The sequence below is a fragment of the Callorhinus ursinus genome, unplaced genomic scaffold (genome assembly GCF_003265705.2).
Source record: "Callorhinus ursinus isolate GAN/ISIS: 27379988/994484 unplaced genomic scaffold, GSC_fseal_2.0 scaffold23, whole genome shotgun sequence".
In the NCBI taxonomy this organism is placed as follows: domain Eukaryota; kingdom Metazoa; phylum Chordata; class Mammalia; order Carnivora; family Otariidae; genus Callorhinus; species Callorhinus ursinus.
In genome coordinates, this window is record NW_027397085.1 from 13,628,079 (window position 1) to 13,641,801 (window position 13,723).

Consider the following 13,723-nt stretch of genomic DNA (forward strand, 5'->3'; position numbering starts at 1 on the left):
AACTCATTCTACTATTTTTCTGATCTGAAATGCGTCCATGTGGAAGTTGATAGTTTCTTTCTTTCTTTTACTTTTTTAAAATAAAATTTTTAAATTTTTGTTTTTTTCCATCCTTATCCCAGTTTGGGCTAAACTTTTCTCTCCTAGATATTCATACAATTTTTCAATTCTTGTTTTCAATTACTCCTTTCATTTATTTACAAATATAACATAGTTTCTAGGCAATAGGACTAGAGAACTGTGCTAAAGATTGGTAACAATATAAAGGTGTAAGACACAGTCTCTAGCTTCCAAATGTTATACTCTAAGCAGGAGGAGAAAACAGGCCCATGATACAGTTAAAGAGCAACAATAACAAAAGACGATTCAAATACATTCTAATCTGCCAATACTTAGGGAGTGTGGAAAGCACTGCTAGAATTCAAGCCCTGCAAAGATGGGCGTGGGCAAGGCGGGGCTCCCGGCAGTGTGGGATGGAGCCACGAGAGCTTAATTTGGGGTGGTGGACATTGCCACCCTGCCAAATTCTCAGTGAAGGCTAGACTACAACACCATCCACCCCTTAGCGTGGAACAGAGGGCGAGAGGCTGAACTCGGAGAGCTAGATCATCTAGTTCAAACCCTAGATCTGCTACTCAACAACTACTGGCAAGTAACCTAACTTCATTATCAACTGGTTTCCTCATCAGTAATAGAGTTTGCCAGGTATAAAATCAGTTAATATACGTAAAATACTAAATACTGTGCCTTACACAGCATAAGCACTATGTGCACATATGCTATTACTACCATTACTAATTGCTGATGATGCCAGGGCTTCTAAAAGCACATGTAAGTTTCTAGAAACACCCCTGGCCACAGAGGTGTGTATCTAGTCTTGAATCACAAGACATATCATTCCTCGTTTTCAGGAAGCAGATTCAATCAGCACAAACAGTTATTTTTGGCAAAGGGAGTTTATAGGAATGTAAGTGGGAGGGAGGAAGAAACAAAGAAAAAGTGGTGATGGTGATCACATCTCCTCCAATTTCAGATCATACTTTGCAAACCAGCCTGAACTATGATCCCTTGAGCTTTGAGTTAGTAACAGAACATGCTAAAAAAAACAAAACAAAACAAAAAAAAACAGTTTTTTTTCACACACACACACATAGATTTTAATGGCTTAAAAAAACCCAAATTTGTTACTTTAGAAAAATGAATGCAGTGCATTTTCAGTAATATTATCACCACAGACTCTGATGGCTCAGTCCACACATAAGCAGTAGTTGCCTTCTATGGTGATATGGCTTCTCTGCACTAACTCCCATCAGGCCGAAAAACATGAGGGCAGGTTAAGTAAAGACTGAATTGTTGCACAAAGGGACATTTACTCATCAGATCCCACTGATCTCTTCTGTGCGCGTTTCCTGGGCAACCTTCTTGGTGAAGCTTTATTGATCTGATTCAAAGTTTCCTGAAGAATCCAATTCATGTCAACATCATTCTGACTTGATGTACCCATCTCTACCTTCTGTATGGGTCTCTTACACTTTCTAGATTCCAGGAGTTGGTGGATTATGTGTTGATAAATCCAAAAATTCTGAAGTAATTTTTTCCAAATAGTTTTTTTGCTCCCACCATCTTATTCTGTGTTTTAATTTCAAAAGCTGCCTCAGAAGCACCGCTTGTTTTTCTAAGTGAATTTCTGATTTGTATTTAAAACTCTGTCTCACTTTTCATCCTTGATGAATATCAAGGATGATATTTTTTAATTTAACTTTAACTTTAACTTATCACTATGAGTCCCAGCAAACTGCCACAGACTTTGCTCTCGCATGCCCTGCCTAGCATTTAAAAACATAGTTAGTGGCAGCTGGACAGAGGCTTTTTGGTGACAGCTGGGGCGGGTATTGTTTTGATACTTGGCATCAATGCCTCAAATTGTGCTTTTTGTTGAAACATCTGGAGGAAGAATTCAAGAGTTAGGAGAGCCCATGAGCTAGAAAGGTAGGGCATGCTCAGATATAGATGAGAGCTATAACCAATAGTAAATGCCAGTGCAGGAAGAGGGGGCAATAAGTTGGAAATCAAATCTCTGTTTACTTTAAATGTGCATTTCAGATACCTCAGAATGAACCTAACCAAAGAGGTAAGGGATCTGTACTCTAGGAACTACAGAACACTCATGAAAGAAATTGAAGAAGACACAAAAAGATGGAAAAACATTCCATGTCCATGGATCGGAAGAATAAACATTGTTAAAATGTCTATGCTGCCCAGAGCAATCTATACCTTCAATGCCATCCGATCAAAATTCCAATGACATTTTTCAAAGTGCTGGGACAAACAATCCTAAAATTTCTATGGAATCAGAAAAGACCCCAAATCACCAAGGAAATGTTGAAAAAGGAAAACAAAGCTGGGGCCATCACATTGCCCAATTTCAAGCTATATTACAAAGCGGTGACCAAGATGGCATGGTACTGGCACAAAAACAGACATATAGACCAATGGAACAGAATAGAGAGCCCAGATATGGACCCTCAACTCTATGGTCAAATAATCTTCGACAAAGCAGGAAAAAATATCCAATGGAAAAAAGACAGTCTCTTCAATAAATGGCGCTGGGAAAATTGGACAGCTACATACAGAAGAATGAAACTCGACCATTCTCTGACACCATACACAAAGATAAACTCAAAATGGATGAAAGACCTCAATGTGAGACAGGAATCCATCAAAACCCAAGAGGAGAACATAGGCAGTAACCTCTTAACATCGGCCACAACAAATTCTTTCAAGATACATCTCCAAACGCTAGTGAAACAAAAGCAAAAATGAACTTTTGGGACTTCATCAAGATAAAAAGCTTCTGTACAGCAAAGGAAACAGTCAACAAAACAAAGAGGCAACCCACAGAATGGGAGAAGATATTTGCAAATGACACTACAGATAAAGGGCTGGTATCCAAGATCTATAAAGAACTTCTCAAACTCAACACCCCAAAAACAAATAATCAAGTCAAAAAATGGGCAGAAGATATGAAAGACACTTCTCCAAAGAAAACATACAAATGGCTAACAGACACATGAAAAAATGTTCATCATCATTAGCCATCAGGGAAATTCAAATCAAAACCACATTGAGATACCACCTTACACCAGTTAGAAGGACAAAAATTGACAAGGCAAGAAACAACAAATGTCGGAGAGGTTGTGGAGAAAGGGGAACCCTCTTACACTGTTGGTGGGAATGCAAGTTGGTACAGCCACTTTGGAAAACAGTGTGGAGGTGCCTCAGAAAATTAAAAATAGAACTACCCTATGACCCAGCAATTGCACTCCTGGGTATTTACCCCAAAGACACAGATGTAGTGAAAAGGAGGGCCGTATGCACCCCAGTGTTCATAGCAGCAATGTCTGCAATAGCCAAACTGTGGAAAGAGCGGAGATGCCCTTCAACAGACAAATGGATAAAGAAGATGTGGTCCATACATACAATGGAATATTACTCAGCCATCAGAAAGGACGAATACCCAACTTTTACATCAACATGGATGGGACTGGAGGAGATTATGCTAAGTGAAATAAGTCAAGCACAGAAAGTCAATTATCATATGGTTTCACTTATTTGTGGAACATAAGGAACAGCATGGAGGACATTAGGAGAAGGAAGGGAAAAATGAAGGGGGGGGAATTGGAGGGGGGACAAACCATGAGAGACTGTGGACTCTGAGAAACAAACTGAGGGTTCTAGAGGGGAGGGGGGTGGGGGGATGGGTTAGCCTGGTGATGGGTATTAAAGAGCGCACGCTCTGCATGGAGCACTGGGTGTTATACACAAACAATGAATCATGGAACACACTACATCAAAAACTAATGATGTAATGTATGGTGATTAACAATAAAAACTTAAAAAAAAGAATAAAAGAAAATATATGTAAAAAATATGACATGATAACTAAAGGATTATAGATCTAAATTTAAAACACAATATTATAAAATTTTTAGAAAAACCAGTAGTGACCTAAGGGTTAGGCAGAGTTCTCAGACATGATTCTAAAAGCATAATCTATAAAAGAAAAGAATGATTAATTTAATCAAAATTAACAACTTTTTTTCTGTAAATGTTACTTAGTGTTAAGAGAACTAAAAGTCAAGCCAAAGACTGAAGAAAATATTTACAAGTCACATATCTAACAAAGGGCTTTTATCCAGAATATATAAGGAATTCTCAAAACTTGTATGATAACAAGCTAATTAATAAATGAGCAAAGACAACAGGAGGGCAAAAGACAATTCAACAAAAGGATATAAGGATGTTAACTAAGTATAGGAAAAGTTGTTCAACATTATTAGCCATTAGGAAATGCAAATTAAAACTATCATAATATGCCACTATACATTCTTTAGAAAGGCTAAAATGAAATATGCTGACAAAGATATGGAACATCTAGAACTCTCAATCATTGCTAGTAGGGATGCACAATTGTACAAACACTCTGAAAGACAGTTTGTCAGTTTCTAAAAAGTAGAACTTACACATACCATATGATTCAGCAACACCATCACTGGGTATTTACCCTGAAGAAATGTAAACTCATGTGCACACAAAACCTGTGCAAGAATGCATGTAGAAGCTTTACTCATAATCACCAAAAACTGGAAACAACCCAAATGTCTCATAACCAGTCAATGGATAAACAAATTACAGCATATACATTCAGTGGAAAACTAGTCAGTAAAGAAAAAGGAAATGCTGAAACATGCAATAGCCTGGATGATCTCAAAGAGAGAAGCCCACTTCAAAAGGTTACACCTTATATGATTTCATTTATACAGTACTGTTCAAAAGATAAAACTATAGAAATGCAGAAGAGATCCATCTGCTGGATGGTTAGAGGTGGGAGGAAGATGTAATGATAAAGGTATAACAGGAGAGAGTTTATCCTGGTTGTCCATCCTGACTGTAGTGATGACTTCATGAATCAACTCATATGTTAAAACTCATAGAATTCGGGGCACCGAGGTGGCTCAGTTGGTTAAGCATCTGCTTTTGGCTCAGGGCAGGGTCCTAGGGTACTGGGATTAAGTCCCGCATCGAGCTCCCTGCTCAGCAGGAGTCTGCTTCTCCCTCCCCTCTACTCCTCCCCCTGCTCATGCTCTCTCTCTTGCTCTCTCACTCTATCAAATAAATAAAATCTTTAAAAGAAAAAACTCATGGAATTCTATACCCCTTCCAAAATGTTAATGTATTACTGTATATTAAAATTTTAATTTTTTTACTTGTTTAAAATTTGAGTATAGCTGACATACAATGTTACAGACAATGTTAGTTTCAGGTGTACAACATAGTGACTCAACTTCTCTGTAGGTTATGCTATGCTCACCACAAGAGTAGCTGCCATCTGTCTCCATACAGCCATTACAGTATTGACTACATTCCCTGTCCTGCACCAAATTTTAATCCTGTGATTTATTCATTCTACAAGTAGAAGCCTGTACCTCCCACTCCCCTTCACTCCTTTTGCCCATCCTCCTACTTTTCTCCCTCTGTCAACTGTCAGTTTCTTCTCTGTATAAAATTTTTAAATGTTTATTTTATCCATATAGAAGCATAGATGAATCTTGAGAAACAGACACTCTTATCCCTATACAACCTATTCTCCACAGGACTTTTAAAAAGCAAATTTGTTCATGTCAGCCTCTGCTCAAAACATCCAGGGCCTTCCCAACAACCTTAGAATAAAATCGAAAGCCTATTAAGACTTTGTGGTCCTACCTGTGCCTCACTCTCTGCCTTCAATCCTTCTGTGCTCTCCCTTGGTCCCTGTACTCCAACCATAATGACCTTCTTGCTGTTCCGTAAAGCACATGCCAGTCTCAGGACCCTTGCGTTTGCTGTTTGCTTTGTCTAGAATTCCCTTCCCTCAGATATCACAGGGCTTGCTGTCTCCTTTACTCAGGTCTCCACCCAAACCTTGTTCCTTTAGGGAGGTCTTCTGGGACCACCCTATCTAAGGTAACAGGCCCCCTGGCACTGCTTTTTACTATTATTATTATTATTACCATAGTGCTTATCTCAATCAATTGATTAAACCTTCTCCCCTCTCTCACCTTCTCTCTCTATATTCAATGAGAATGGGCACTGGTTAGTTGGTTGGTTGGCTGGTTGGCTGGTTTTTTTCACTGGTGAATCCCTAGGCCCTAAAATAGAATCTGGCACATAGTAGGTATTCAAATTGTTGTGGGATCAATGCACAAAATATAATTATTTTCATCATGCCACTCAGAAAGTCACCAGTAACTTTCATCATCTCCTTTGTCTTTGTCAGCCCATTACTTGGTCCTTCACTCTTGTTGGATCAGGTGAACAATAGCTACTCAGCCCTCCTCCTGCTACCAGTGAATTGTGAAAAATCTCAATTTCCTTCCTCCCTAGTGAAAAGAGAGAGGAGACTTAAATACATACTAAATTTGCTAAAGTTATTTACTTCTGTGTTATTAAAATATTATTAAATGTTATTCAGCCTATTGTTCCTTGTCAATGAGCTTTAAATCGTCCTCCTATACTTTCTTTTTGCAACACTGGTTATTTTATGAAGAGATTACATTTTGAACAAAAAACAAGAGTGCTTCTTTGATTTCTGTGGGGGTTTTGGGGGGGGTGGTGAGGTATGCTTAGCCATTTATTTTAGACATATTTCACAGAATTCAAGAGAGCCCATTTTAGAAAATCACTGCATTCTCATCCCATCATATCTTCAGAATTAAATTACTTTAATTTCATTTTATTCTGAAAATAGCTTGTCATAAGCCAATTCTTTGTACCTTGGAACCTACATTTTGCTTGAAGAGGGAATAAGTATAAAGCCACATTTGTTAAATCTGAAGCTCTTCAATTGGTGGTTTGATGCTTTTTTCCAGATTTATAGACAAATGTTAAACTTTGAAATGTCATCTCTTCATTGCCAAATAGCCAATCTTTTCCCTGAGAAATTGCTAGTTCTGAGATCACTGATTATCTTTTCAATTGTACCATATTCCAAATATGAAATTTTAGCAATTTTAAGTTGGCCAGAATGAAATGCAAAAAGTCTCAAAGCCAGGCATTTTATAAATAGGAGATGTCTTAAAGTTTAATAAAAAAATAAAGTCTGTCTTCCTTGCTTGAAACAATATATCAAGGTATATTCCTAGTTTTAAAAGATATTTTCATTTTAAGTTTAAAAAGCAATATTGTGCCTTTGTTATAAAGAAGACTTGCAATAGTTCACTCATGTTATAAAGTTTCTCAAGAATGGACAAATTTTAGAATTGTGCCTTTCTTTCTTCAGACTACTATCTCAAATAAATGTTTTCTTTTATTTCATCCATAACATCACAACTTGTGGTTAAAATTACATATCCCGCCAAAAAAAAAAAAAAGTTCCTGAGGGTAACAATTTAGCTCCTTAAGTTAAAACTACATGAGCAATTAAAAGAAAAGATAAGGAAAAAGCTTCATGACATTGGACTTGGCAATGACTGCTTGAATATGACACCAAAAGCACAGCAAACAAAAGCTAAGGCGCACAAATGGGACAACATCAAAGTAAAAACCTTGTAGATCAAAGGATAAAACGAACAGAGTGAAAAGGCAAACTATGGATTGGGAGAAAATATTTGCATATCATACATCTGATAAGAGGTTGATAACCAGAATATATAAATAACTCCTACAACTCAACAACAACAAAATCTAATAAGCTAATTAAAATATGGGGAGGGCATGGTGGAGGAGTAGGGTGACCCTAGGCTTGCCTCCTCCCTTGAACACAACTAGATAAATATCAAATCATTCTAAACATCCAAGAAGTCAATCATAAGTCTTAGAGAACAAAGCTACACATCTACAAACAAACAAAAAAACAAAAACAAAAACAAAACAAAAACCCGTGGAAGGTAGGAAGTGCAGAGAGTTCCTGGGAGAAAAGAGCCATGGGTGCTGCCTCAGGGAGGGAGCCCTGATTGTGGAGGGAGTAGCGAGAGAGGAGGGAAAGAGAGAGAAAAAGAGCAGGAAAAAAAAAAAAGAGTGAAAACACACGCAGGAGCCTAAACAAAAAAGCTATTCCCCAAAATCTTTGACGGGGAAAAAGGAGAGGGTTATTACAATACCACCAGTTTTCTATAAACAGCAGAGTGCAGATTCCGAAGTTTCAGAGGTCTGCAACATGGCCACATTCCCACCTGGGAGCTGAGCGGTGCTCAGGCGGGAGAGCAGAGCTGAGCCCCAGCAGCGGGCAGCCTGAGGATCCCCAAGGTCCCCCGGGGAGCAGCAGTTCTCCTATGTGGAGTGCATTTGGTAGAGGTGATGTAGCCTCTCTGCGGGCAAAGGACCATGTGGGCGCCATCAAACCATCTTGCTTACCAGTATCAGAATGGACACTGGCAGAGCACTGCAAACCCTGGCGCAGGCTGTGCTATGATTTACCATAAACTCTGAACTGCTGCATCATCACGTGGCTGTCTTCTGCAACAAGCTGTCACCGACAACAGTGCAGGGAAACCCTCCGCAGAGGATCAGTGTGGGTCCGCAACACAGGGGTCTCTGAAGTAATGGCTTTTTTGAAACAGCCTCACCTGAAATAAAACACAGGAGTGCTCTGCCGTTTGGAAGGTAGACATATCGTACACTGGGTGAAGGTGTGATTCTGACGGAAACCAGGGACACAGGCCAGGTCACTGTTTGTGTGTCTGGAGGGCTTACTGAAGAGCGGTGCTAGGCATTTCTCCCTTGGGACACAAGGGAGTGTCCCCTTGAACTCCCATTCAGTTCAACAAAAGCCAACCATCACCATGGCATATCATAGTCCAATTCACAAAATACAAAAATGAGGAGAGAATTCTGAAAGCAGCAAGGGAAAAAAAGACCTTAACCTCCAAGGGAAGACAGATCAGGTTCATAGCAGATCCGCCCACAGAAATACAGCCATTTTCTCCCCTGTCCCACCAGCTTGGTCCACCTCAGTAAACTAAACAGCGCCACCAAGTGGAGAACGGAGGCACTACACCAAACCCCGCACCCTGGGGAGCACATCTCCACTAGGGCAAATCCACTTGAGAATCAGGGCCCCATGTCCCTCGCCCAGAAGACCAGGGCAAACCCCTTGCCCAAACCAAGTTCACTAATCATAGAGTGCTGCAAAGCTTCAGCTCTAGGGGAAACAGGATCTAGCATCCTTTGGGGGTTTTTTTGTTCATTTGTTTTGTTTTTGTTTTGTTTGGGGGTTTTTTTTGGATACAGAAAGAATATTTTTTTATTTTTTATTTATTTTATTTTATTATATATATTTTATATTTTTTAATTTTTAATTTTTTCTTTACTTCTTTTCTTTTTCTTCTCTTTCTACCTTTTTTCTATCAAGCTTCTCATAACAAGCAGACCAAAACACAACTAGGATCTAGCTTCTTGTATTTTATTTTATTTTTTAGAAATTTTCTTCAATTTTTAAATTTTTATTTTATTTTATTTTCTCTCCAAAAATGACAAGATGGAGGAATTCACCCCAAAAGAAAGAACAGGAATAAATGACAGCCAGAGATTTAATCAATACAGAGATAAGTAAGATGTCTGAATTAGAATTTAAAGCAATTATAAGGATACTAGCTGAGGGGTGCCTGGGTGGCTCAGTCAGTTAAGTGTCTGCCTTTCGCTCAGGTCGTGATCTCAGGGTCCTGGATTGAGCCCCACGTTGGGCTCTCTGCTAAGCAGGGAGTCTGCTGCTCCCTCTTCCTCTGTGCTCATGCTTTCTCTCCCCCTCTCAAATAAATAAAATCTTAAAAAAAAAATAAGGATACTAGCTGGTTTTGAAAAAAGCATAGAGGACACTAGAGAACCTCTTACTGCAGAGGTAAAAGAACTAAAATCTAGCCAGGCCAAAATTAAAAATACTATTACCAAGATGCAGTCTCAAATGAGGCTCTAAAAATGAGGATAAGCAAGACAGAAGAGAGAGTAGGTGATATAGAAGATAAAATTATGGAAAATAAGGAAACTGAAAAGAAAAGGAAAGAAGTAATGGACCACAAAGGTAGACTTAGGGGACTCAGTAACTTATTAAAATGGAATAATATTTGTATCATATGGGTCCCAGAAGAAGAGAGACAAAAGGGAGCAGAAGGTATATTCGAACAAATTATAGCTGAAAACTTCCCTAATCTGGAGAATGACACAGACATTAAAATCCAAGAAGCACAGAGAACTCCCATTCAGTTCAACAAAAGCCAACCAGCACCATGGCATATCATAGTCCAATTCACAAAATACAAAAATGAGGAGAGAATTCTGAAAGCAGCAAGGGAAAAAAAGACCTTAACCTCCAAGGAAAGACAGATCAGGTTCATAGCAGATCCGCCCACAGAAATACAGCAAGCCAGAAGAGAGTGGCAGGAAATATTCAACATGCTAAATGGGAAAAATATGCACCCAAGAATTCTTTCTCCAGCAAGGCTGTCATTCCAAATACAAGGAGAGTTAAAGACTTTTCCAGACAAACAAAAACTAAAGGAGTTTGTGACCACTAAGCCAGCCCTGCAAGAAATATTAAGGGGGTCTCTCTGAGTGGGGAAAAAAGACCAAAAGTAACAAAGACTAGGAAGGACCAGAGAACATCACCAGAAACACCAGCTCTCCAGGTAACACAATAACACTAAATTCATATCTTTCGATAGTTACTCTGAATGTAAATGGACTAAATACTCCAATCAAAAGACATAGGTTATCAGAATGGAGGGGAAAAAAACAAAAGATCCATCTATATGCTGCCTATAAGAGACTCATTTTAGACCTAAAGACACCCTCATTAAAAAGTAAGGGGATGGAGAACCATCTATCATGCTAATGGATGTCAAAAGAAAGCCAGAGTAGCCATACTTATACCAGAAAAAAATAGATTTTAAAACAGACTGTAACAAGAAATGAAGAAGGGGATTATATCATAATTAGGGGATTTATACATCAAGAAGATTTAACAACTGTAAATATTTATGCCCCCAACTTGGGAGCACCCAAATATATAAATCAATTAATAATAAACATAAAGAAACTCATTGATAATAATACAACAATAGTAGGGGACTTTAATACCCCCACTTACAGCAATGGACAGATCATCTAAACAGAAAATCAACAAGAGAACAATGGCTTTGAATGACACACAGGACCAAATGGACTTAACAGATATATTCAGAACATTTCATCCCAAAGCAGCAAAATACACATTCTTTTCAAGTGCACATGGAACATTCTCCAGAAAAGATCATATACTGGGTCACAAATCAGCCCTCAACAAATACAAAATGATCAAGATCATACCATGCATATTTTCAGACAACTCTATGAAACTTGAAGTCAATCAAAAGAAAAAATTTAATAGACTATATTCTTTAGACCAGAATTAGGTTCACAATAAAATTGATTTCTCATGTATGCCCTGCTTCTACTTATACAAAACCTCCCCCATTATTAATATGCCCCACCAGAGTGGTAAGTCTGTTGTAATTGATGAACCTATATTAACACATCATTATCACCCAAAGTACATGGAGGTTAAAGAACACCTACTAAAGAATGACTGAGTAAACCAGGAAATTAAAGAAGAAATTTAAAAAAACAAAACAAAACATGGAACCAAATGAAAATGAGATGACAGTCCAAAACCTTTGGGATGCAACAAAAGTAGTCCTAAGAGAGAAGTTTATTGCAATACAGGGCTACTTCAAGAATCAAGAAAAGTCTCAAATACACAAACTAACCTTACCTAAAGAAGCTAGAAAAGGAACAGCAAATAAAGTCTAAAGCCAGCAGAGGAAGGGAAATAATGAAGATTAGAGCAAAAATAAATGATACAGAAACAAACAAACAACAACAAAAACAGAAAAGATCAAAGAAACTAAGAGCTGGTTCTTTGAAACAATTAATAAAATTGATAAACCCCTAGCCAGACTTATCAAAAAGAAAAGAGAAATCACGAATGAAAGAGGAGAGACCACGATCAACAGGACAGAAATACAAATAATTGTAAGAGAATACTATGAAATATTATATGCCAACAAACTGGCAATCTGGACAAATTCCTAGAAATTTACAAACTACCAATACTGAAACAGGAAGAAACAGAAAATTTGAACAGACCCATAACCAGCAAAGAAATTGAATCAGTAATCAAAAATCTCCCAACAAACAAAAGTTTGTCTGATGGCTTCCCAGGGGAATTCCACCAGATATTTAAAGAAGAGTTAATGCCTATTCTTCTCAAACTGTTCCAAAAAATAGAAATAGAAGGAAAACTTCCAAACTCATTCTATGAAACCAGTATTGTCTTGATTCCAAAACCAAAGACCCCACTAAAAAGGAGAATTACAGGCCAGTGTTCCTGATGAACATGGATGCAAAAGTTCTCAATAAAATACTAGCAAATCAAATTCAACAGTACATTAAAAGAATTATTCGCCACAATCAAGTGGTATTCACTCCTGGGCTGCAGGGGTGTTTCAATATTCACAAATCAAACAATGTGATACACCACATTAATAAAAGAAAGGATAATACCCATATGATCCTATCAATAGATGCAGAAAAAGCATTTGACAAAATACAGCATTCTTTCTTGATAAAAACCCTCAACAAAGCAGGGATAGATGGAACACACCTCAGCATCATGGAGGCCATATACAAAAGACCACAGTTAATATCATCCTTAATGGGGAAAAAACTGAGAGCCTTTCCACCACAGTCAGGAACAAGACAAGGATGTCCACTTTCATCATTACTATTTAACATAGTACTAGAAGTCTTAACCTCAGCAATCAGACAACAAAAAGAAATAAAAGGCGTCCAAAATGACAAGGAAGAAGTTCAAACTTTCACTATTTGCAGATACTCTATGTAGAAAACATGAAAGACTCCACCAAAAAACTTCTAGAACTAATACATGAATTTAGCAAAGTTGCAGGATATAGAGTCAATATGAAGAAATCTTTTGCACTTCTATACAGAAATAATGAAGCAGCAGAAAAAGAAATCAAGGAATTGATCCCATTTGCAATTGCACCAAAAACAAGAAGATACCTAGGAATAAACCTAACTGAGAAGTAAAAGATCTGTACTCTGAAAACTATAGAACACTTATCAAAGAAATTGAAGAGGACACAATGAAATGAAAAAACAATCCATGCTCATGGACTGGAAGAACAAATATTGTTAAAAATGTCTATACTACCCAAAGTAATCTACACATTTAATGCAATCCCTATCAAAATACTACCAGCATTTTTCACAGAGCTAGAACAAACAATCCTAAAATTCATATGGAACCACAAAAGACCCCAAATAGCCAAAGCAATCCTGTAAAAGGAAAACAAAACTGGAGGCATCATGATTCTGGATTTCAAGCTATATTACAAAGCTGTCATCATCAAGACAGTATGGTACTGGCACAGAAACAGACACATAAATCAATGGAACAGAGCAGAGGACCCAGAATTGGACCCACAACTCTATGGTCAACTAATCTTCAACAAAGCAGGAAAGAATATCCAATGTAAAAAAGACAGTCTCTTCAACAAATGGTGTTGGGAAAACTGGACAGCCACATGCAGAAGAATGAAACTGGACCACTTTCTTACACCACACACAAAAATAAATTCAAAATGGATGAAAGACCTAAATGTGAGACAGGAAACCATCAAAATCCTAAAGG

General features: G+C 37.9%; 1 long non-coding RNA gene across 3 annotated transcripts in view; it reads right to left on the bottom strand.

Moving 5' to 3' along the window:
• The window catches only part of LOC141374892 (uncharacterized), a 175,463-nt gene that overhangs the window by 51,119 nt on the left and 110,621 nt on the right, over window positions 1-13,723 (bottom strand). For 2 of the 3 annotated variants that reach the window (XR_012382066.1, XR_012382065.1), the window contains exon 4: window positions 8,455-8,603. The exons of the other annotated variant lie outside the window; for it this stretch is intronic. This is a non-coding gene — a long non-coding RNA (uncharacterized lncRNA). The remainder of the gene's footprint in view (window positions 1-8,454; window positions 8,604-13,723) is intronic. 3 annotated transcript variants of the gene reach the window in all.